This window comes from Streptopelia decaocto, assembly GCF_964273445.1.
Source record: "Streptopelia decaocto genome assembly, chromosome: 4".
In the NCBI taxonomy this organism is placed as follows: domain Eukaryota; kingdom Metazoa; phylum Chordata; class Aves; order Columbiformes; family Columbidae; genus Streptopelia; species Streptopelia decaocto.
Genome location: NC_138658.1, coordinates 14,681,595 through 14,708,480, shown reverse-complemented (window position 1 = coordinate 14,708,480; position 26,886 = coordinate 14,681,595).

Genomic DNA, 26,886 nt, shown 5'->3' with positions numbered 1-26,886 from the left:
AAGAATCACTGAGCTGTGAACAATTATTAGTGAAGAGAGAGCCATGCATTACTAATTTTAATGTGACCTCCAAATTTCTCTATAATCAGTGCTGCATCAAATACCCTATAAAATCTCAGCAGCAAAACTGTTATATGTATCATATATGTAGTAATTTATGTATTAATTCAGGTCTTTTACTGTTTTTCAAAAATAAAGTAAAACTTGAGAATGGTTAGTGTGCAAAAACTCAAATGCAGGGCAGAAGAAAAAAATCTAACGTTACATGTTCACCTTTTCAAATATACACACTTCATTGCTAGATCGATTTGTATACAAAAGATATCACCAGAACCACAGGTTTGCTCTATCAAACACTCCTTCAAAATTATTCTTCTTGCAAACACAATGGAATGGTATTGCACCTCCTTAAGTAGTTCAGAACATCAGATTGATTATATCTGGAGAAGATAGTGCTAAAATGTGACTTAAAATAGCCTAAGTGCATTGGTTAAAGATGGTCTGATCAGATCTTCCAGACAGAAGGCAACAACAACAGAAATTCTCTGATTAGCAGTGCTTTCAATTAATTTCAGAAAATAAAATGTCTAGATTGTTGTGAAAACATTGCAGTAAGCTGTGAGCACACTCCACTGTCTTGTTTTTAACATTCAGCTGAATTCTGCATGTATTTTTACTGTTTGTTTGTTCTGAAAACATAGCAATCTGCCTCAAGCAGATTAGTAAGAGACAAGCTGGCATATTCGATGCTATAAGGGATTCTGAACAAGCAGCTGAAAAGCAACTATTTAAAAATCTGCAACCCTATTTCAGACTGAGACAAAATGAGAGGCTCCAAGGCATTCTCTTTACCAGGTTTTATAACTATTTGAATTGCAACAACAAGGAAAAAAAAAACAGATTTGTTTCTTTGAATGGCTTTGTTGGAGAAATTTCTTTCAAAAATGACAACATAATAGAAGTGAGTCTCTTTTATACACAGGCCAATTTGCATCATAGTTGCAGCACGCAGAAGAGAAAAGTCAGTAACAATGCCATTTTTGATTGAAATGCTTTAGAGAATCGCAGCCTTCACTTTTCTTTTCTGAAGGAAAGTAATTATCAAGTTAAAGAAATAATTATTTAAAAAGCACATTTAACAAATTTTCATTAGAAGTTGCCTTCTTAGCTTATGTATTTTTATAATATATTAATAATACATCTTAAAACTCACCCTCGACTATATATCTGGAGTGTGTCTGAATGTGACAAAGGGCACCTGTTGGTTTTAAGCCCATTTGCAGCTCTTTCAGTGTAACAGCACAGCTGGTTCACTTCAGTCGCTGCCTCCCTTCTGCTGATTCCAGTGCTCCAAATCTCTTCTCTCTCCCATTTCCCAGTGGCACCTTAGCCTTGTCCATTTGCGCATGTAAAAAATATGTTAGCTGTTTCTTTCAGTAGAGTGGGTCTAATGCTCTCCTTTTTAACACCAGTGACCTCAGTGGGACTGCATGTGTGTGACTGAGGAGAAGATGATCCTTTGTTATTAAGACAGTAAGAAAAATTATTTGGAGAACAAATACTTCTGAGGATTTTTCTGTAATGCAAATGTGTATGACTGTCTCCTTTATGTGTCTGCCATCATGCAGTATCTTCATTTTTCGGACTTGTGTCCTGTAAAAAGCTTTCATTCATCCTGTATCTAGTTCTGTTTCACAGAACATAGAGGATACTGGAGTGCTGCTATAGTTCAGCTTGTGTGGCACCTCTGTCACTACCAGGTAGAGTCCCCATCGTGGTATATGAACTTGCTATTTACCCCCAGGATGTAATTTCATCATTGCCAAAGCATATTCACAGATATTTATAATGGCAGAAATGAGAACACAGAGTCTTAAATCAGATTGGAAAAAGCATTCAGAAGTAAACTTGTTTTGCAGGAGCAAATAACAGACATTTTCATAGAATTATCATAATCAGCTAATTATTATAACTGTATCCTTTTAATAATAATGATAATGATAATAATAATATTTTAATCTTGTCTGGCAAACACAAATACAAGATCTAATTTTAGAAACAGTCAGAAGACTGCAGTCAGTTATTTTATAATCTCCATGTAGATTTTGCATTTTTCTGCCATGCTGTTCACAGGTTTCTTTCCTGATCCTTCACATGCACTGATCTTAGTTTGCGGCACAATTTCCACTGAAGGTTTTAGGATGATACATGAGATTTTTGTTGGTTGGGGTTTTGTTTGTTGGTAGTTTTTGTTTGTTTTGGGGTTTTTGTTGTTTTGTTTGTTTTTGTGTTTTACTTGTTTGTTTTTGTTGTTTTCATCATAATAGTTAAGATATAAAAACTAAGGAAATCAACTGAGGTAATAAGAAGAAAATTTTGAGCGGTGCTTGTTTGTGATTTTTGTCTTGCTAATGTCCTCCTAAGGAAGAGAAGGTTCAGCTCAAATACTGCACTGATGATAGTGTGGGATGCAATATGAAGCATCACTCAGCTAATGTGTTCCCATACTGCCTAGTTACTTTCCCCTACCTTTTCTTCACTTGCTATTAGCATGCAGGTAGAGGCGTGGAAAGTACTTGAAGGTACAACTCTTTTTATATGTCCTAGCTCATCAACATCTAGAGCTCTGTAAATCACCTTTACTGAAAGCAGAAATGCTCTTCAATGCCATGCTCATAGTGTATGGATTGGAGAAAAAGGTGAAGGAAGGAGCATCGTAAACCAAGAGACTGGAACCAAGCTGGGTCCTAAGAAAACCAGAAGGGAAAACGTTACAGTGTGAGAAAACAGGCATCCACAAACTTCTTACATAAACATCCCAGTTATTGTTCATTTGTTGACTGTTGACTCTTGAAGGCTATTGTATATAGGAACTATATTTTTCATATGAAAATTGTACTTAGCTTGCTAAGGAGGATTTATATGTGCAATGTGGTGACGGGGTGAACTTTGGCCATCTATCTTTGACCTTTTCATTCTTTAAGGACTGAGAAATTTGTTTAGTTTTCTGATTGGGTATCAGAAGAAGATTATAATTTGCAATAGAAGCTGAGTTAGCTAAACTTATAGTAAGAGTAAGATATAGCTCTATTATGTAAGTACTGTTAAGAAAAAGGAAGTTAAATGACTAAATTATAATATAAAATCCAAAGATTTGAGTAGGCAAAACGATAATAGGATAGTTTTATTTTTCGGACTATATATGTTTTTCCATTAATAAATGCTGTTTTCTTTGAATTTCAGTCTTTGAGGAATTGCTTTTATTACTTTTAGATTTTGTTAGTGAGTCCTACAGTGAAATGATGAGAGAAACAGGGTAATTGCACTAGTTCCTATCTAGAGGTGATTTTGATGCCGTTTTCACTTGGAGGCTGGAAAATAATATTTCAGTTAAGGTTCCTGTGATAACCTCATCAGTGACCTGGGTATATCAAGTAAAATACACACATGAAGCTGAGAATACTCCCAGATTTTACATTACTGAATGCTCTGAAAAAACATCACTGGTGACCAGACAGGACAGGGACAAATTAACTTCAGAAATGGAGTCTGCCTTTGTGACTTCAAAAATTAGGAAATGTCTGTCCTTAGAAGAATTAGAGTAATAGGAGAAGAGAGGTACAGAAGAATTAAATTTCTTCTGTTTGTTTATTTGGAATGGTGTGACAGATTATGCATTTGCTATATAATATTTTCAAAGCTGGTGTAAGTGTAACTGATGAAAAAAACACCTATTATTAAAACTGCATTGTGATATGTTAGCATGTACTGCCCTAGGGGACTAACTTACCTTTGTACATATTCCTCATGAATGAGAGTTTTTGTATGCTTATATGACATGGTAGGAGAGTCTTTTCTGATTTGGAAGTAGGAAAGCAGCTCAAGCACTATTTGTATGTGCTCAGACCAGCAACCATATGTGTAAAAAACAAAAAGCATTGTACTTGACCCCGCTCAGATATTCATTATGTTTTTTTAAAAAATTAGTTGCAATTCTTTGTTTCTTTAATTACATTTTTGTTGAGAATCTTATAGTACAGGACTTAGCCTTGTGGAATCATGGGGAAAAATGGCACAAAGCTGGAAAGGCAGGTGTTCTATGAAAAGCTATTAGGCTTGGCAGAAGGCGAAAGGCTTGGATTGTAGAAGGTCATGTTCCTGATGTCCTGTGATTTCTCAGATTCATCAAGAGTATTTTCTGATTGACAGCATAAGCTGTTACAGGAAAGTCTATTGGCTAGATAAAGCTTGCCCTACTGATACAAAACAGTGAGAGTCATTGCAGTATAGTGCCAACTTGACCAAGAGAATAGTGGAAAAGAGAAGAGGTTAATGCTATTTTCTCCTAGCATCTTGTTTAGTCTGCTTCAAAACTGGCAATCAGACATTGAATGACACTCTTGTGAAATCTTTTGTCTTGTTTGTTCAATGAAATACAGACTGGACTTGTCAGGATGGATAGCAGGTTCTTGAAGGATGAATGGGTTGTCCATATGTATTAACAGGGGTCAGAGTCAGAGGAAGTGATGCAATTTACAGTTGGACTCAGTGATCTTAAAGGTCTTTTCCAACCTAAGTGATTCTGTGATTCTGTGATGCTTTGCTTTTGTTGTCATTCTCTGCCCATACTCCTCCTTTGCCTAATACTATCTTGGCTACAAGATGACCTGTACTGTAAATCCCATTTTGGTGTACTTCTTCAATAACAGGATTTGTTACTTATACATCCATCTCCTTGCATCAAACCAGGTGGTCCTGCCCTGGATATCTGGGTGACAGCATCTTGCTTCCCAGCTGTGATAATAAATAAGGGTTATAAGATCTGGCACTTGTAAACTCTTTTATTTTGGAAGCTTCTGGCCAACATCTGGATAAAATTATTCAAAACCTTATTCCTCCAAATATTTTTATCTAAACAATATTATATGCCTTGCATGCAGATAAACCATTAGTCAGATGCACTGATTAGCAGCAACAACATGAAAATGCAAGCATCTCCATCTCTTTGTTTGAAAGATGTGCATGGGCTAAACTCATAATTAGTTACTAAATTATACCTATCATTTGTATCTCATTCTTGGGCAGATATTCTAATCAGACTGAGATTCCTTTTTTGGTAGTTTAACAGACAATAACAAAACCATGAGTATGAGTCAAATACTTCAAGTGCAGGTATGTAGTGTTATTTTACGTGCTCTGAGGTATCCCATCTGGTTTCCAGCTGCTGCTATAGAAGGGCAGCTCTTCCAGCTCTTCCATTTGTCATGTGTCAGACCTAGCCAGGCAAAAGGCCTGGCTGCCCTGGGGTATTTAAAAAGCCACTGATCAGGCACATGGATTGTTTCAGTGTCTCTTGCTGGCAGTGGTGGTTACTAAGAGTCTGTAGAAGAGGATTGTTAATGAAGTTTTTTTTTTCTTACCTGAGCTGCCTCCTGTGATTGGAAAGTTTAGTCCCAAATACAGTATGCCTGACTTTGGCAGCATGTCTGGCCAATAACATAAAGCAGTGCTACATATTTTCATACAGGCTATAAAGCTGACTTGGCGCAATTGAAATAAACTGCAAAATGTTTAAGGATCAAATATTAGAAACACTTTACTTTAAAGTTCCATTTATAAATAGCCTTTTAATATCTGTTACATGGTTGCCAGATGGACTCCTGTTCTTTTATAACTTACAATATAGTATGTTGTACTTTTGCTCTTTCTTATTATGTTGAATTCCCAGCAAGTGATTCTTTTGCAAGAACTATAAATAGCATGTAATCCAAGCAAATGTTGTTCAAATATGCTTGATTTATACCTTTTTTTTAGATTATTCAAAGTCTGATTTTTTTCCCATAACATCAGAGTTTTGTTTGGGTATAAAAGGGCTCCACCATTATGACTTAAAATGAAAAGAGGCCTGGGTCCCATATACTATTTCTTCCAAGGAGTTTTACAAAAAGATCATCTTGATTGACCATCTTTTAACATGTCCTGGATATTCCCGTTTTCTTTATTGATAAGTTTAAAGGTAAGGTGTATACGTCTGTAGCTCTGGTTGATTTCCGACTTTCAGATCCATCTGGTATGATGGAAATAATGTGTGTTACAGGTTCACGGTTTGGTCTTGAAGTTGGAGACTTTTGGTGATCAAATCTTGTTTAAATTGGCTTGGATGGGCATATTCTTCACTGGGTAGAAAACTGGCTGGATGTCTGGGTCCAAAGAGTGGTGGAGAATGGAGCCAAATCCAGTTGATGGCAAATCACAAATGGTGTTCCCCAGGGCTCAGTTCCCCAGTTCTGTTTAATCTCTATCAATGATCTGGATGAGGGGATTGAGTGCACCCTTAGCAAGTTTGCAGATGACAGCAAGTTGGGTGGGAGTGCTGATCTGCTGGAGGGTAGGATGGCCATACAGAGGGATCTGGACCAGCTGGATCATGGGCCTGAGACTAACTGTATGAGGTTCAACAAGGTCAAGTGCTGGGTCCTGTACTTGGGTCACAACAACCCCAGGCAGTGCTACAGGCACAGGAAAGAGTGGCTGGAAAGTGCCTGGGGGGAAAAGGACCTAGGGGTGTTGGTTGACAGCAGCTGAACATGAGCCAGCATGTGCCTAGGTGGCCATAAAGGCCAAAAGCATCCAGGTTTGTATCAGGAATAGTGTGGCCAGCAGGACTAGACAAGTGCTTGTGCCACTGTACTCAGCACTGGTGAGACTCCACCTTGAATCCTGTGTTCAGTTTTGGGTCGTGAAGGGTCTAGAGCACAAGTGTTACAAGGAGGGGCTGAGGGAACTGGGGCTGCTCAGCCTGGAGAAAAGGAGGCTGAGGGGAGACCTTACCGCTGTCTACAACTACCTGAAAGGAGGTTGTAGTGTGAAGGGTGTTGGTCTCTTCTCCAAGTAACAAGCAATAGGATGAGAGGAAATGGCCTCAAGTTGCACCAGGGGAGGTTCAGATTGGATATTAGGAAAAATCGCTTCACAGAAAGGGTTGTCAGGCATTGGAACAGGCTGCTCAGGGAAGTGGTGGAATCACCATCCCTGGAGGTACATAAAAGAAGTGTTGTTGTGGCACTTAGGGACAAGATTTAGTGGTGGACTTGGCAGTGCTAGGTTAACAGTTTGACTTGATGATCTTAAGGGTCTTTTCCAACAAAAATGGTTCTATGATTCTATATGTCTATATTTGCTAATATTGAAGTTAATGACAATACCGAACATGATGGCTTAGAGAATACATCATTATTTAATATCAGTCTATATGATAAACTATTCTTTCAATCCTATGTTTAGCTATGCAAGCTCTGCTGTAATTATGGCAACTTTGTTAGAAAATAATAACAATTCAAGATGGTCTGTAATGGTTTGTGACAGAAGCTCTCCATGTGCTGGGGAAATCTATGAAGTTTGTGTTGAGTGGTAAATGGTATTTGATGCTCTCTTTGATGATCATACTTAGGGTAAAAATCTGGCTAACACATGAAATGTAGCTTGTTTTTGCTTTATTTCCTCTGGAAAAAAAAAAAAAAAAGGAAAAGTGCTTAAAATGACACAGCAGATGACTCACCTCAATCACTAACTCACATTCATGCAAGACACTTTTTTAGTATCTCAATTTCAAGTGTTGTTATTTTAATGGTTTTCTTGTTCCATATCATGGGGACATGCCTTCACTTTCGCAAATTTCAACTGTTTGTAGGTCTTCCAGTCCTCACTTTGTGACCTGACATGTTTAATGTTTAATTTTGAGAATGTAATTTCTTTGTTGAAGTGTCCTGTGGTGCTAGTTGAGTTAGTCCTTGGAAAGTGATGCTTCTCGTTTTTTTCTGTGTGTGACTTTTTTTTTTCTGTTTGTCCTTGACAGCTTCTCCACATAGTGTAAACTGGCTAGCTGGACCTTGGTGAGCTGATAAACTGATTTAGTATTACTTCTTTCAGCAGCCACTTCAACTTCTTTGGCAATATTATTCACATACTTCCTCTTGCCTTTCTACATCCATTTTTTGTTGCCCTGTTCTTTCTTTTATACAGATTTTTTCTCTGCTTTTTATCCTGGACAAAAGACATCTCCAAAAGTGTTTTTGAAGTGCTCATGCTTACTTTGGCACGTTTCCTTTCTTGAGCACAGTTCCCCATAGCATCTCTGAGCAGGTCTGTGGGTTTATTTGTCTGGGAGACAGCTGCAATTATATCATGTCTGTGATATTGCCATGAAAAAAAGACAATGGCATATTCATAGTGTCTTCTTGTGATGTACTAAGGTCATATAATATCTGAAATCTGCTCCTCAGTTTAATTTGAAATTACTGCTCTAATGCTTTTTATTTCAACTTTTCGATACTGCACTTAGTAAATTCAGGGAGGGGTTTTCTTAAAAAAAACCAGATATTAATTCTCTCCCCACATAAATTAGCGATGTAATTTTCACATCAGTTTCTCTGAATGTCTTAAAAAGTAGATCTAACTATTCTTGCACTACTTAATGAGTCATTCTGGTTCCTTCTGGTTTCCTCTGGTGCTTTCTAACATCTTTTGGTGGAACAGCTTTTCACTACTTATGAAAGCTAAAAGCAAGTGCAGTTTTGCCAGGCTTTCCACACTCTGATTTTGAGACTGGCGAAGCTTGTCTGTAGCATGCAACTTCATTGTCCTGGTCCCCACCCTTTATTCAAAAATAGGTTACAAAATGCACAGAATTTCACAATTTAAAATAATTTATTAACTTTGTTGATCGAAGTTATTGCACTGAGAGAATAGCCACACTCTTTTGTTGTATTCCCACAAGAGGCTGTGGCAGATAATCTTTCATAGAATATTTGGCAGTACTTCTGTGGTCATGGTTGTTGCTATGGTTTGTTTAATTGAAATTAAGATGACTGCAGTTTAAGAGTTTGATCTACAAGCCAAGGGACAAAAAAGTAATTTTATAAAGTTTTAGACAAATTGTTTGTCTAATACAAAATACAAAAAGGCACAGAGAAACGGGAGGCAATCTGACCCTTGCAAATGAGAATGCCTGGGGCTTGCAGAGAAAAGACCCAGGTTTCTCTTCTGCATCCAAACCTTGCAAGTGGCTGTAGGCCACCACTTTGAATTAATGTTTTTCCACTTGGAGTTTATTTTAGAAATAGAGTGAAACTTCAAGGATGTGGAGAACCTTTCACCTGGAACATGGTTTTTCCATATTTTCTTAAAAGGCTGTGTTACTTTGCTAATAGCTACACTCTGGCTTGCAAAGAAGACAAAACCTCACTTTTGTACTGAGTTGTATTGATTCTACTTGTCAGTCATTCCATAATATATACTCTGAGTAAAATATTACTTGACAGAATCATTATATGTATGACACTTTCAGTGTACAATACTAAAGATTAAAAATTCTCATTGTAAAAATAACTATCCTAACCTGACAGACCTTCTGAAATGCAAAAGTGGATATTTTAAAGAGGTTCATTAAGTTGCAATACGCACTGTCAGATGTACTTTTATGCTGAGAAATGACAGCTCATGTCTTTCATTATTCATATAGCTGTAACTTAGGTCTTCATGGTTTCTTTCTGAATATAAAATTGTTTCAGAAATATAATATCAATGGAATATTAAAGTTTTGGCAGCTGTCTTTGAGGACTTATAAAGAAGAAATAAGATTCATGGAAGGTAAACATGTCTGTCTTCACAAGGAAATTAGTAAAATAAAATTATACACAAGTTGTCCCATGCTAAAACTCTCAGAAAAATAAAAGAACAAATAATCAACTAATCCATTTGCAGATACATAACAAGTAATTAAGTGACCAGAAAGGACAAACACGGAGTTTTCAAGATAAATCATATTAAAACAAGCTAATTTTCATCTCTGGTAGGATTCCTTGTTTAAATTAGAAGCAGTACATGTCACATCTACTGTAATAAAGATTTTGACACTGCCTCAGATGATATTCTGCTAAGCAAATGAGTACAAGTTGATGTAGATTAAATTACTATCATGTGAATCCATGGAAAGTTATACTCAATGTAAGTATCAAGGGCCCCCAACAAAATGGCAAAACAGGCCAAGTGGACTTCAGCAGGGGTCTCTCCTGTGTTCGTTACTGTTCATAGTTTCATCAATAACTTGAATTATGGAATAAAATATTTCATTAAAGTTCCTGTGGAGAAAGTAATCCTAGATTTAATCATTTCATATTAGAATTATCTGGTAATATTAGAATTTTGAAGTATCTTGACCAATTGCTGCAAAGTTTTGAAGTATTTAAAAGTACAATTCACTTATGATGTGTAAAAACCCCTGCATTCAGGTAGGAATAATTGGAGGCCATGATTTTCTGAGATGAAATATTTAGTGGTAATCTCTGCCTAAGATAAACATGGAGTAGGTCTCAGAGAAAGCCTGTCTGAAGTTTTTAAGAACAGGTTAGAAAAGCATGTATCAATGATGGTTTCTGTGTATCTGATCCTGCCCACTGTCAGTGGGGTGGATCAAATAGCCTTCCAAGTTCCCAGTCTGCTATGGATTCTGTTAATATTTTCAAATGAACCTCAGGTTCCGTTAGAGCCAGCACTCTTGTGCAAAGGTCCTATTTCTGTATTAGCAACTCACACAAACACAACAAAGCAGAGGAGGAAAGGTTTGGACAGGACTCTAGCACATGAAAAATTTAAAGATGGCTTTGTGATCCATTTTTCCTGTTAGGAAGCCCTCCCTCCTGCCCCCAAATATCAAAAGAACATTGAACTAGAAAAGCTAATTTTATTGGAGCACAAACTAGAACTACGAGCTTCTACCAAGTAGAAAAAAAAATCCGCTGAGTAAGACAGAAAAAACCATTTATATAGAACCATAGAATCATTTTGATTGGAAGAGACACTTAAGATCGTTGAGTCCAACCATAACCTAACTCTAGCACTAAACCATGTCCATAAGAGCCTCATCTAACCACCTTTTAACCACCTCCAGGGATGGTGACTCCACCACTTCCCTGGGCAGCCTGTTCCAATGCCTGACAACCCTTGCCATGAAGAAATGTTTTCTAATATTCAAGCTGAACCTTCCCTGGCATAACTTGAGGCCATTTCCTCTTGCCCTATTGCTTGCTACTTGAATGTGAGTCATCTTCTCTACATGTTGTATCCTTGCATGAAGTGTCTTCAGGTTTGCTGTTCTTTCTGGTAGAGTGTCATGGCCTGATAACCTGCAGGGACCCCTGCTGAGTATTCTGTGAGTCCTTGGAAAAAATATGTGTGAGAGTTTCATCACCTCTAAGGCTTGTAACAGTGAAGTCCCTGGTATCTCTTGTAGCATGTTTCTCCTTGTGTGTGCTGCTTCCTCTCTCTGACTGCTTCAGGCTGCTTCAGATCCTTTACTGTGCTGAGCAAGTTTCTCTGCTCTGGGGAGAGACACTCCTGTCTCTACTTGACCCAAAGGGCAGCAGCCAGCACTGCAGGAACAGTGAGCTGCTCAGCCTTCTCCTTTCAAAGTAACACAGCGTACAGCAACTGGGAACAAAACAGATCCATCCACTCCAGTAATTTTCAGGGATCTGTGTACCAATTTATAATCCCTACTGAACATTTAAGTAGATCTGGAGAATCATATTCACCCTTCATCTGTGCCAGGTTCCTTTTGAGCTGGTTGTAGCTCTCTAGTCACACACCCAACAGATTGGGAACACTGTCAGAAATTATTTTCTCAACCTGTGAATTAAAAACTATATGAATCTCTAGCATCTTTCCTAAATTGGTTGACTTTGTATGAGCCTGGCCTCTGTAATGTACATAGAGACACTTCAGAAAAATTGCTGGACTTTGTTCTTTAAATGGGAAGAGTCTGCCTATATTACCAATAACATTTCAGTTTTGCAGTCCACTCCTGAAGCTGGACATATGATTCACATTGCTCTGTGTCCCAAAATAGCCATAATGGAGGGATATGCATTCAAGTGAAAAACTGCTTATTTTTGACAACTGCAGCCTTTGTTATCAAGAATTTATAAGACAAAGGCCTTCTATATTTGGAATCTAACCTCCTTTTCTTCCTCCTCGAAGACATCAGACTTTAGAACATGTGCAATGAAATGTCTAATATTTACAGGAGTACTTACAGATGTTTGCATTGAAATCTAAGCCATAATAACTCACTTCATACTAACAGCTAGATTATATCAAAAGTCATATCCTGTGATAGGGAAGGGGGAGAGTTACACAGAAGTGCTCAAGAATCCTTGATTCCCTCCTTCACACTAGACAAGCAGTAATTTGACTGGCAGCAGCTGCAGATTAATGCCACCTGTTCACAGGTTCTTTAGCACTCAGGACCATGTTAGGCAGTACACAAAACATCTCACATTCCCTTTCTGCTGTGTTCCACTTGCTTCAGTGGGGAATATATGGACGTATGCCGATATTTTTGTGTACCGACAGCCTATGAAAGTTCTTACTTACTGATACTTTGCTGAAGCATTCAGTTAAATGGGACTTAGCCTGTCAGTTTTGTCAGTTCAAAAATGGAAGAGAAGGTTTGACAGGAAGCAGAAAAAATGGAGCAAAAATGAATCAGGAGTATTTTAAATACTAAGAGTCCAACTGATTTATTTGCAGTAACTAAAATAATTTTGGAAAATTTGATATTTTTAAACTGAAATAGGCTAGAGAGTAATTTCAAAAGGTGAGATAATTTAAAAATGAACACTCTATTGAACTACTGTGTGACTTAGAAATGGAGCTACTGTGTGGCATATGAAACCATTTCTATTAAAACATTGTCAGATCTATTCACTTTATACACGAGTCATCATATTTGAAGTAAATGAGAAAATTTTGGAGTAAGACCAGCAAATTCTAGTCCGTAGTGGGAGGAACAGCCACAATATCTTAGTTCAAATGCGCAACCTGTTCTAATGTTTCTTTTACAATTTAAATGGAAGGCAATACAGGCAAGGACACATACACCAGGACCCATTCATTGCTCCCATGTCTGAGGAAGCCATGGGCTTGTGTCTTTACTACTGTGACTAGCACATGATATGGAATTGCAGGCTATACCAGTTACCACTAATGCGACACTAATGCTCCCATTGCCTCTCCCATTGCCCTCTGGCAAAGAACTGGTATTCCTATAAATCTGAAGGCAGCATGTTGTGTTTTTCTCTGAGAAAGGATTACATTTTTCTTCTTGCAATATTTTCTGTGAGAAACTTGAAAAAAAAAAGGTTCCGACTCAAGCTTCAGAGGAATTTGAAAGTAAATGTGCCTTTATGTCCCATAATAGTTTTAAAGCAAAACTGTCTTCCATTTTAAGATAGTTGATTGCTAGTTACGTTGTACAATCTAGATGTGAACTTTGGCTTTGCTTTGGCCTAGAGTCACAGCATCTAGCCTGTTTCAGCACAGAATATGTAAAGCATTCAGCTATATAAATCTCTAGTCTCCAAGGAGCTATCTTTCCATATCTGACGTTAATGAGGTACACCTGCACAGGGTTTGACTATTCCATGGATCTCTGTATCATTACATTTATCAGAGCTATCTAAATCTAGCAATACACCAGAACTAAGACAATAAAAAAGGAACAGCTTGCTCATTCAGAATGCAAAAGTTTCAGTGTTTTGGCTTTCATTCTTCATAACATCTGTTGTACAGCACTAGGCTTGATCAATGTCTAAATATCTACATACACATTTATGAAAACAATAGTGCAAATTAAGTTTCCTCTCCAGTATTGTCACTGGGGAGAGGGGAAAGCACATGATTGCACACGTAGTCTGAAAGCTGGTAAAAAGAGATGGTGTGTCAACTTTCTGCATTTTGTTTAAATTAAAAGCCATTCATTATCTTTGTTTATTTAACCAAGTAAAACACTGAGTTGTTTGACTGAATATGTGTCCATGTGAGAAAGAAATCTGAAAGAGTCAGAGAGAAATTTCAAAAACATGGAATGAAGAAAGGAATGCAAGACTTACAGAGCCAACTGGTATCTATAACTTCACCTGCTTTCCTTTAGGGTGAATCTCTGTCCTTAATGCCTGTCTTAAGACTTGTGTTTGGGCAGAAATACTTTTGTAAGGAGCAGAGCGATTCTGGTCTCGACCTTGCTGAAGATCAGCTAAACACTTGCAAATTTGGGAAGCTGAAAACTACATCAAACCTCCTTAATAGTGCAGGCAAAACTGGGTTACGGTTCCTCAGCTGTGCAAGTAAGGTTCAGTTCTGTGGTGATGTGGTTCTGGCAGGAGTGGTGAAAAGCTGTTGGATGAAAAGCAGTTGGATGAGATTAAAGGAAGCTGGATCAGATAAGGAGGGTGCAAATGAGAAATGAGAAGAGTACTGAAGAAAACTGGGCAGTTGAGAAGGAGTGAGGGTGAGAGTATGTGTGTGCGTGCACATCAGGGTGAATCTGAACTGACAAAGATGTTGAAGAATGAGCTAAGAAATCGGGGCTGTTTTAAAGGGTTGTGAAAGGCTGTGTTATTGGGGTTTTTCTCTCCTGCCTTCCTGAAAGTATGCAGCCTTTCCTGCCCCTTGAATCCATGCTCTTTTTTTTTATTTTTTAATTTTTTTTTTTTAGGAGTTCCACAATTACTTTTCTTCCCCAAAACCCAAATTCCCTTTTCTCCACTATACTTCATTCCTCCTTCTCCTCTGCAGTTACGTGTACCTGTGAGGATGAGGAATTATCTGATATCTCCATTCTTCTTGTTTCCTTCTCCAAACTATCTATCTGGCACTCAGTATGACTTATTCTTCACTGTTCTTTGCACTGATGTCACTGGGACAGATTTGGTGTAAGAATTTGGAGCTTCACTGGAGTTAATCCAACAAGTGTCCATCAAAGACCAAGATTTATGGTTAAAGGGTAGTATCACTTGTGTTTCAACTTAGAGGTCTTCGTAGTCTGCGTATATTTTTGGCTGATCTCTCTTCAGAGATCATGTTTTCCTGTTTTATTTTTACAGCTTCATCTTAACAAAAGGACTGTGCTTGCTTATATGCTCATTTACCAAAATTAGTTGGACTTGAAAGGTGCTAATTTCTATTATATACTGAGGTTTAGATGTTTATGTTTGAGCGGTTTACATATATTTTGAAGAGTTAGGTTATGAAAAATATTGAGTTTTTTGTGGCCTATTCTCAGACACCTTCAAGATAAACCTCAAAATTTAGATGCAGGGTGCATCTTAACTATAATCATGGGAAGGATTAAAGCATTTTTAGTTTTATTGTTGCTGAAACAGATTTTAATAGATTTGTCCTCATTTTGCATATAACAATTTAAAGAATCTGCTGACCCTGTTGTTAGCAGTGATTTTTCTCTTTGTTTTTCACTAGTATATCTATTAATTTAAAAAAAATCACCCACTCCCCCAAAAAAGCAGAAGAAAACCTGAAAACCTAAAACTGATATTGCTTGAGAGGCAAGGATGACTTATGGTTTTACATAATACTCGTTTGAATATTTCTACAGGGAATTAGTAAATAAGTTACATTTCTGGAGAAGAAAAGAGAACATGTTCAAACAGAAAGGTAAATATCAATGTATACTGCTGTTTTTCGCTTATCAATGTTTTGTGCTTAGAGAAAGAAGTAAAGAAATTCCAGGCTGTGAAACGTCAGGGAATTGCTGTAGCACTGGACTGCTTTTGAGGAATAATTTAGGCTGACACTGGGAAGCTGCATATTCTCCTTTTATTTCTGTGTACTTGTCTTTGCCTTCTCACTTTTTTCAATGTGATTTAAATGGTTGCTGTCACTTGCAACAATTTCTTTTATGTGCCTTTGCTTGTGCTCCAAGGGTAAGCAGCCTCCATTCCCCTTTTGATATGTGCTTGAACTGCTGTGAAATTAGGGGTAGGAACTCTATCTCTTGAAGATTCCCACCTACAAGAGAAGTCCCTCCATCAACGTTTCTGACTCTTTTCTGCACTTTGGACCACTTGAATTGCACAAAATTAATAGGAAGCACAGAGAAGTGACTCAACACAATAATAGCATCTGACTCAAGTATCTGACTTTAAATATAATATTTTTTGCCTCTTGAGCTAGCTATGTGGAAGACAGTCATCTTCAAGAGGTAATGAAGTAGCTGAATGTGTAAGCAAATAAGTGTAGGGAAGTGCAACCAGGGAACTTAAGTATGTTTGCACTTGCTTTACACCCAAGTGCTATATATTGGCCTATAGCCATATGTAATGGACTGAATGTCTTTTACTTAAATGTTCCTTTCTCAGACTGCCTTTCTTTTTATAGTCTCATTCTTCCTTCCTTGTCTGTATTGACAAACCACTATGGCATCTGTGGGAGTGGACAGGAGCCCACAGAAGTACAATATACGGCTGCAGGCTCGCTGCCAGAGCAGATCGCAATTACACTTATTTCCAGTTGGAGGTTCGGGTTTCTCGCCTCCACAGGTAATAACCAGAAGAATGAGCTCCCTGCCATGTGGCACATCCAAGATACACACAGACACTGGAACTGACAGCAGAGCCGGGAATACACATTCACTCTGCTCTAGAGCAATACAGTAGCTTCTGCATTTTTTTTTTTGGTGTATTGAGTACTTTAAAACAAAGTAGTTTTGTTTACTCCTGTAGAATTTTTCCAACACTGCATTTCATATTAGGTTAAAGAAAAAAATTATGTACTTCCAAAAAGTTATTGTTCCATTTGTGGTAAACAAAATTGTTTATCAACAGAGACAGTCATATTTTTGTGTGTGTGAACTAGAAGCCAGTGAAATGTCCGCAGTAAAACAAATATCCCAAAGAGTGCATGAATCCAGCAATAAAACTGTTTCTAATCAGGCAGCAGCATATGTGTCCCAAGCCAAAACTCTACTCCAAAGCTATTTTCAACCTCCGAAACACACAGGAGATTGCTGCTATGTTACAGCTTCTCTTTCCTGGTAATGTGATCCACAGAATGCAAATCAGAAAATTAGAAGTTAGACAAAATTATATTACAGCACTTTTATTAAAACTCTGACTGCTTTGGTCAAAAGTCTGTGAGAGGAATTTGTGCAATGCCTGTGACCTGCCACATCTTCATAAGGAATTATTTTCAGTAATGATCTGAAAGGCAGAGAAAGGGTTTTTGGATATTGAAGGATGCCAAGGGACATAACCGACAAAATGAAGCTACAAATCAAGTGACAGAAGGGGTATCTCCTGTATAAAATGGTTAGATCTCTCTGTCATAAGAATTCTGAGGGTTTTTCTGCAAAATAATGCCTAACTGCTAGTTAGCATTCATGGAGATATTTTCTAATTCAATTTGTCCCTTGGAACTAGAGGAGAGCTCCTTCAAGCTATGCTTCTCGATAGCCTGGCAAACCAGGTACTATCATCTCTCTCTTCTTCAGAACACATTCTGAAGCCATGGGTACACAGTTTCCTAATGTCACTGCATGATACAAATAGCTTACAAATATTATAATCCTACAGCAAAATTCAAAAGGAAATGGGTAGCTGCGTACTTAAGGATCTGTGCAGCTGTAATTTAACCATTTCAGTCATTTTGCTTTAGGTAGCCTACCGAAAATTGGTATACTATTATAATAATATGCATATCATTAATATTCATATTTTATCACAGATTAACAATGTTATTGGTTGTATTAGTTTGTACTGCAGCTTTTTCCATCTGTTGAACTCAAGGAGAATTAAAGCATATTCCCTGGGTCTCTCTGTGTAGCACTGAAGACAGTGTCTTGAATTTCAAACATAACAACCCTGATGGGAGTAGTTGGATTTCTCTTTGATTTCAGCTCTCACGTTTTAAATAGTAATTTTCCCCACTAATGCATGTGCAGCATTCTCTCAGCATGTAGAAAGCATTATTAATTAAATGTCTGTAGAGGATTCTGTTTAAGAACCAAGAGAGTATCAGCAGCATGACTTTAATCTCCTCCCAAGCTTTTGTATATGTGACCTTCACAATTCTTCCCCCTTTTTTCATATCATGCATCACATTTTATTATACATTCATTGTACTCCTGAAATTTAATAAACTAACATATTGATAAATCAGCAGCATTGAAAGAGGGCCTATGAGCAAGAGAAATTAATTTCAAAGATGTCTCTAAAAAATGTAAATGTTTTTGTTTAGGAATACGTAATGTATAATAGAGGCAGGTAAAATAGCAAATCAAATACTTTAGGATAAGCAACAAAGTAACAATAAACTACATTATGTTCAGAATCATATGTCAGTAAAAGGTTTTGCCAATTCATTTCCTCACTTAAATTTAGCTTTGTCTTCTCAACTCCTTTATTTTTGTTTTTTTCCTGGCATCTGTTAATTCAGAACATAGAGTTCAACAATAGCAGACTTAGGAAAACCTCTTACTCATATGCCACTGATTGCAAAAATACTTATGCTATATTTGCATTTGTGTTTTGTTTTGTTTCCAGGGCGGGTTTTTTCACTGACAAGACACAAAAAATAACTGCCATAAATGCCATTTTCAACAATGATTGAATTTTCAGAGGCGGAAAAATGGACTGTTAATACATCCTCATTCTTTATATCTCAGATAAGGTCATCAAAGGGTTTGACTTTTGCTTTATTAATTGGGAAGATGATGTGGTAATATATTCCTATTGTTCAATTTATATTGTAATCAGTGCATTGACTTGCTTTTGATGTGAATGATGTGATAAGTTGTATCCTGCCTTTACCCCTATATTCCCTTTTACTATGAGTATTTTTAGAATTTCCCAAGTGCTTTAAAAAGTAGATTATCTCAGTGATCTTAGTACCAACCAATTCTTATTTTCACTATGATCTATCCAATACTATCATGACTACACTGCCACATCTTTCCATATAGTGATACTATGCAAAAAATGTTTCAGTTTTTTCTCTTCCACAGTGTGGTTAAGTGTTCTAATTTGTATCATAAAAAGTTATCATAACAAGACACAGCACCCTTCTGCAGGAAGGGTGTTGTAACTCTTTGAAATCTGTTCAGAGACTTTTTACTCTTACTTTTATTGTAAAAAAATATACAAAAATTAAAATTTCTATATAAAAATACGGAATATTCTTTATTTTCAGATGGTTTGTTATCCATAATCTGAGAGTGTAAGTAACATACTTGTAACTGTAAACTACATTTGAGACAGTCTTAAAAGACATAGACCAAATACATCTGAAAACAAAAGACATAGGAAATACCATCTGAATCTTAAATTGTCTCTCTCTTACAAATACATTTATGTATAATATGCTTCCTCTGATTCTACGCAGCAGTTCAGTGACTTTGAAGAGACTGATTATGGAAGCTCCTTATGTGATTACTATTATTGAGAGTAAAGTACTTACATAATTTTACACCCTCAAATGAAAATAAAATTAAACCTGGAAATCAAACAGAGCACTTGAAAGATGAATAATCTTTGTGTGAATTAGAATTACTGTGGACTAGAGCATGTGCTACAGGTAACATCCCATTAGATAACTGCATATCTTCCATGATAATCAATAAACCTCAGTAACCCGTGGCAATATTTTCAGGGATGACTACATGAAGAATAATGTTATTCTCAACAGATAAGTTTCATTTTTTTGATTATCAGACAAATGATACACTGTAGTGACTTGTAGCCCCCTTTTAGCTGCTATTTTGGCAAAAATACTTGCTTTCTTTTTACTCCCACTAGGGTTGTCTGGTTGGCCCAATAGAGAGAAGCAGATGGCTGCTTCTGTACCAACAGAACGGCTTGTGGTGTTTCAGATAGGAAGAATGATTTACCTCAGCCTGCTGACTACACTCTTGCTTATTAAATAGGTGTGTACTGGGTTGTATGAACAGTTGGATCTATGTTGGATTGTAACTGGACTCTATACATCATTTCCCAGTGAGCGTTTACTGATACTACAGAAAAAACCCATCCCAAAGGAAACAGAACAGCTAAAAGCAAGGTTGTCTCCATACTGTTGTGATGCTTTCCTTTATCTAACATCAAAAGCTTCTAATTTCCGTTTTCCTTTTTAAAGGTAGAAGCCCAATGATGAAACCAGTGTGGTAACTCAGCTAAAAGACAGACCAGTGCCAGAGGTACCACTGTGAATTTTTTCCAGAGACTTTTGCCCTGTCCCTGAAACTGTGTGCTCAAGATTGAATGGTAAGTGGCAAAATTACCAGTAATAACACAGAGCTCTTTGAACAGAAGCTTGATGGCTCACTGGAGTGAAGGTTGAATACTCGAGCACAGACTTTCACCTAGCATGCTGTCAGTGTGTTTTTATACTCTCTCACTTAACTTTTCCAGTCATAATGTATGCGGGTCTAACTTATCACTGCAACTGTGCTACCTCTTGCAAAGTCTTTCTGATTGAAACTTGACAACAACAGAGTCTGTGCTGTTTTTTTCTGTGGGGGTGTATCACTAACTCAGTCAATTCATCTGACTCTATTCAGAAAACAGATGAAAAATTATTTACAGTAGGAAAATACTCATGTTCTGGACAGATGGATTTATGAAAAGTTCACATAACTAGGTTTTAGGGATGAAAAAGCAAAATTTTTTTGTGTGGCCTGGTCCTTCAGTTCTCGCTCATGAATATATTGGCTTTGAAGTAAATGGAGTTCATTCATAAGAGTGAGAAATACTTCAATGAATAAAGACACTATGACATTACTACAGAAATTATAGGACTAGAAGATTGTAATATTGGATTAGAGATTTTATTTAGTCATCAGTGAGGATGAAATTTGCTGAAGAAGGTAAATTGATTTGTGATTTGGTTCCTGGAAGTCAGCCTGTACGTGTCTTCTCTGTACATTAGTCTTTCTAAATTCTCAGTCTGTCTCTTTTGACATCAACTGAATATCTATGAGACTGGTTAAACTGAGGATATGACTCTCCCCTCTCCTTTGAGCTGCTAGCTAAGTTCCTATACTTGCGAAAACAATCCTTTCTCCTTGTACCTCCTTATGTTGCTTCCTGCCCAGCAGAGGGCCATTTGCTGTCTATACATCTACCAGTTGGTTTGCACCAAGGAAGAAACTTCAATATTTTGCTCCTGTGGGCCCTTGCTTAATGATAATTGATGGTGCGATGGTATCTTGACCTATGCAATAGTGTGAGGAGTAATAATTCATCTTTTCCTTCAAATGTTGCCTAAAGAGTTGTTATTCTGTTCAGTTTATAAATAGAAGCCAAAATCTCAACAAGTAAATGGTTTCTGCTTATTTGTATTCGAAGTATCATTCTGGCTTAATGTATTCCAGTATGGAAGTCTTAATTTGACACTTCAGCAGGGACAAGGTTTGTTATGAAGTAAACTGAAAATAATGGCATGGTAAGTATAAAGTTACATGGGAATTTTGTTTTCTGTAACTTTCGGGGAATGGTTATTTTAAGAAGTTAATAGAAGCTGCACTTATTCAGAAGTAGAATTCAGCCCTAAAATTTAATGATTTGTCTGAACTTTAGAAATTGTTTTACTGTAGTTGAGAAAAATAAACTCTTCTTCCAGTGCAATCCTTTTGTGTGAACTTCTGAAACATGTCTGTCTTGTTTACCTTTTCTGTAATTAAATTTTGTGTGACTTTAGTAATTTTTAGAAGTTGCTTTTACTGACTATGCACCAGAAAAACAGTTAAAAAAGGAAAGAGTCCTTTAGCACACATTAGATTAAAATGTCTATATTTTCAAGTAGTTATCACAATTATACTAAAACACTATATTTCTATTCGGCACACTGCCTTGTTTAATCTAATCTTCCTGTCTCAGCATAATAGTCCTTTTTACTCTGTGTAACTTTTCTTACGTTCACATCAGCCAGAATGTGAAATAGATTTTGTTTTAGTGTTTAGTAAACATTTAGTTTGTTTTAGATCACAAACAGATAATGAATTCATAATTGATAGCTCCACCTGTTGGTAAAAAGATAAACTTTAAAATGAACCCAGAAATCGACGAAACAGTAACCGGAGGGTGGCAGAAAATAACTAACAAATTTTACTTTATTTTTTATATTATTTTCAGATTACAAATGTATTTGAAATTCACAAATTAGACATGCTACAAGAGGGCCACAATGTTTTAGTAAATATACCATCTTACCTTAACATGATAATATGTATTCCATGGAAATTGTCCACATTGCTGCTTATTATTAGCAGCAAGTAAAAAATAATCAACTGTAAAATAAATTCAAAATTACATTAAAGGCAGTGGCTTTCATCCATCAATTCTTTGAAATATTTCAAAGCTGAATCTGGACAGAGTATGCTAACAATATCGTGACTAATAATCTTGTCCTAACTAGGGCCATCATCTATCATCGTGACAGGCTTAAGCTGAAAGACCTCATATTAGAGTTCTGACTTATATATCATTCAGACAAACTTTCTAGCTCTGGGCATCAACCCTTGAGGGGGATGTTGGGAACAGCAGCCTCAGGGAAGTCTGAGCAATCCTACCTGCAGTATGACCAGTGAACTGGACACGAAGTCTGAGCGCAATGCCTGGTTCTTACTCTATTTCATTTCAGAATCAAATTAATCACATATAGTTTAAGATAACCTATCGCTCTTGGTACTGGAATGGAGCGGGGGAGAAACATTCATGCATACAGGCAGAAAATTGGTGAGGTGCTATGTGTTCATGAGTAAGTAAAGGAATTAAGACTTTGCCTTGTAAGAGAACTCAGACTAATTAGGACCCAACAAGAGAAAGTCAGAAAACTTGTTAAGGCTGTTGACTTGAGTTAGATCAAAAGAGAAATGCCAATATGCCAGGAAATGACTCGGCAGAAGTACAGGCAGAGGGAAAGAGATGCACCTTCTTGGTCCATAGACAGATTGCTGAAGTTCTGAAATATGAGTCAATGTTCTGTAACAACCAAAATTGAATTGATATGATTTTTTATTATAAGGCTGTAAGCCTGCAAGATTCTCCCTAAACTGATTGGAAAGTTATGAGTGAAAGGAAATCCACACTTACACTTGTCCAGTATATTATTCTTGCCTTTTAAAAGCAGAAGGGCATAGCAAAATATCATTGTGCAGTATCTATGATGTAAAACTACCTGAGTAATGTGATTTCTATGGCTTTAAACAGCTAGGCTGACTTTAAAGATCTTGAAAATACTAAATATTTCTCTTACCTCTTTGTTTGAATTTCTCAGGCAGCTGACAATTCTCCTTCTGAGGCTGAATTTCTGAGATGTAGATGAAGCCTGTTGTTACTACACCACCTGGTTCTGGTCTCCTGACTCAGCAGCAAAAAGTGCAAAAGTCATAAAACTACTGCTATCTTGTGATTCTCGCCCAGCAGAATGTCTTTTGAAATTGGAGCTGACTTGAGGCTGTTTTATTTACATCAGAGGGGCAATACCCCCTCTCTCCATAATGAACACATCTGTGCACTCTTGTTCTCCTTCAGTGCATTCAAAAGAGCTGGGATTCTCTAAAGGTCTTGTTCCATGTTTCTAGAAGTCTGGAAAATTAATGGGTTGAGTTTCCTGTGCTACACAGCCACAACAGCACGTTTAGCTCTATAAATTTAAATTGAATGCCTGCATTGTCTAGAAATGCATCTAGTTTAAAAATTCAGCAAATCAATATAAAAATGCACTGGAAGATCCTAACGATGAAGTAATTTCAAAGCATCTTTTGTAAATCATGATGGACTGAAACATTTTCCCCATAGTTCAGTAATGGTGAATCTCAAACAAGAAGGAAGCTTGCTATCTTTGGAATATAAAAACAAGGGTTTGTATTTTCTGCCTCAGCTCTTGTCTACAGTAGAGACTGATGAAGTTGTTGTTGGCAAAATAACTTCAGCTTCATGATTAGGCACAGAACTGATGCAACACAAGGTGCCTCTACTGCTACTGAGTTTTCTGACACAACCATTGCGCTAATGAGTCTCCATCTGCCTAACATGCAAACTCAGGGGTCTGGCTGTGGTCTGCACATCTTGGCCCCCCCAGGAGCTGCCTCCCGGCAGCGCTCAGATATTTTCAGTGCTTTTGCAATTCACTTACCCTGAGCTCAGCTCAGATACATTACCAAGTTTATAGCACACTTTTACACATTTTTCCAGCTGGTTTTACTGAGGCATAGGTAGGTCAAATAACTTGATGCAAGGTCATATGGAAAAGTTTACTGATGATTCAGGAGGCTTTATAAATACCCCATGTAATAAGATAGTCCATCAAATGTTTTTTCTCTTTTAGTAAATAGTGATTGAAGCAAAAAAATAGTGGAGTGCTGGTCTAGAATTTGTTGTCAAGGACAACAAATGCTTAATGTTAATGCTTAACATTCACAGTTCTGAAGTACATACTACTGATCCTGCTCTAAGTTGTGGAACATATCTTGATAATGCTGCAAAAAGTTTCTTACAATTTGTTGTCTTTAAACAGTCTATGTAATAGAGCAAGAGAGGATGCAAAAGAGACACAAGTATGCTGTCTTTATTAGTATTTCGTTGCAATGCCAAGGAAGACTTCAGTGATAGCAGAGGACAAAGAAACCAACCAGTGCCCTTACAAGAAGGAATCAAGTGTGTGCCTCTTTAATATATTTTCATAATCTGAAGACATGAGAACACTTGTAGAGGTTGAGGTTTAACTGGTGAGCTAAAAGCAAATGAAAGCAATGCAGCTCTTATAACTGATATTGTTTGAGATTTATTTGGATGTATGTTTTGGATTTATCATTAGATTAAGAAGTACCACCCAGACTTGATCTGTTTCTAAACTCTTCTGTGTCCTAGAGAATATCTTATTCAGTTACTTTTGTTTATTTGATCTAGCCTGAACTTTTAATAATGCTCACATTTGGGAAGGAGGTACACAGTCAGAAAACAAGCATCTAACTGCAAAATTACATCCTTATTTACTCAGAGAATTATCTTCTTTTATTGCCTGCTAAAGCAGATGAAAAAATCCATTTGTCCAGGTAGCTCCCCTAGCTGAATTAATTTCATTGATGTCCCTTGTTTTTTACTGATGAGAAAATTAACTTGGAGGCTACCTCAGATGAATAGAATTTTCATGTTATAATAAGTAAAATCTTACATTCAGTCTTCTCACAAACAGCAATGATTTAGGTGGAACTACTGAAAAATGAGATCTTTTGAGTAAGCATTAACAATTACAACAAATAAGAAATTATTCCTTTTCTGCTTATAGTGTTTTGTCATGAGTTAAGACTTTCCCAAAGATACATAAATTTATTTTTATTCTCCTACATTTCTCTTTATATGTGCCGTACATTTTTCAGTGTGAACGTTCTAGGTGGCCTCAAGGACTTTCCTGTCACAGATAAATGTGTTTTACCTCTCTTTGTGTACGAATAGACCACCCTGACAACCTCCTGCCATTTTCTCTAATGATTCATCAGATTTGAAGAGCATTTTCTCTCCTAGCTAGCAAGTAACATTTTTACAATAAAGCTGAACTGAAGGGGAAAGAATGATTCCTTTAGCTCAAGGTCTGTTCAGAGGAGTCAGAGCTATTTGGCTGTCCATGAGACAGCAGCTCCCTGTATATCTGCAACTAGAATCAGACTCGGTTAATTTTGTCAATTAGGGAACATTTGGTAGAATCTGTTGTGTGCTGCCTCAACTTTCTTTTCCAAAGCTTGCCTAATAATAAGCAGTGTGATAAATCTCTCCTCTTTGTGGTACCACCAAAAAAGTCTTTCCTTGAGGCAACATAAACAAGAGTTATGGAATACAATATCTAATACTACCTTGATCTAACAATCCAAAAGGAACATTCAAAATTAGCAAGCAGTGACATTTTGGAACTCTGTCTGCACCTCACAACGTGCAATTTCCAGATCATAGCATCTAGTAAAGGAAAAGAAGAAAAGCAGTAAAGATGTCTGTGTTGCTAGTGCAAATAGATCCAACTTCACCAGTGGAAAGCAGTTTATACTAAGAAAGAAAGAATTATTATTTATTTATTTCACAGAACCACTTTATGGAGCGGAACCACACTTTTTTATTTTCCATTTGGTTTAGTAATACATGTTTTTGCTTCAGTTGACATTGGCAAATGTAGCTGAGTGTATTGGCAGAGTTGTGGTAACGAATCACCATTAAGATGATGATTTTCAGATGAGCAGCAGGAAATTTTGGATAATTATGATGCTGATAATCAACAACAACAACAGAGAATGTAAAAGCCACCAGAGGCTTTCAGGACAGAAAATGGAATTGATGCCTGGTTATCACATACTGCAGTCTGAAATATCTGCTGAGCAGAGATTTTTACCTGATTTCCCCCAAGCTGTGTTCATTATTATAACTGTGTTAATGCCAGTGGCAATCAAGAGGACCCTTTGGTGGGTGTGGCAAGGTATTGTTTTCTGTGGCTTGAAAAAAAGCAGTGAAAGACATTCCTTTTTGCTAATTTTCCAGTGCATTTTTGGGAAATCAGACCATGAAGTTTGCCTCAAGAAATTGTTTCAGTGTGGCTAAGACCCTTGTTTACGTGTTCTCAATTAAGGAATCCTTAATAAGCTGTTCCATTTGCACACAGATTGCCCAGAGAGGGTATTTCAAACCTCTTTGTGAAGCTTTGGCAGTAGGTAATGTATTAAATCTTTGGTTTATGGAACTGAAAGGTCAGATATTCAGAAATGTGTATGCTTAACTTCACTTCCGCTTTGTTTTAAAATTAGCTTCTTACTTACTCTTATTGAGAAATGAGTGCCAGTGTTAATTCTGTTATTTTCAGACACGTTAGAAAAACTAAATTGAACATTTATTGGAGCTTCAGTATTTAGGTCGAGAGAGGTTCTCCTTCCCCTCTACTCTGCCCTGGTGAGACCACACCTGGAATATTGTGTCCGGTTCTGGGCCCCTCAGTTCAAGAAGGACAGGGAACTGCTGGAGAGGGTCCAGCACAGGGCAACAAAGATGATCAAGGGAG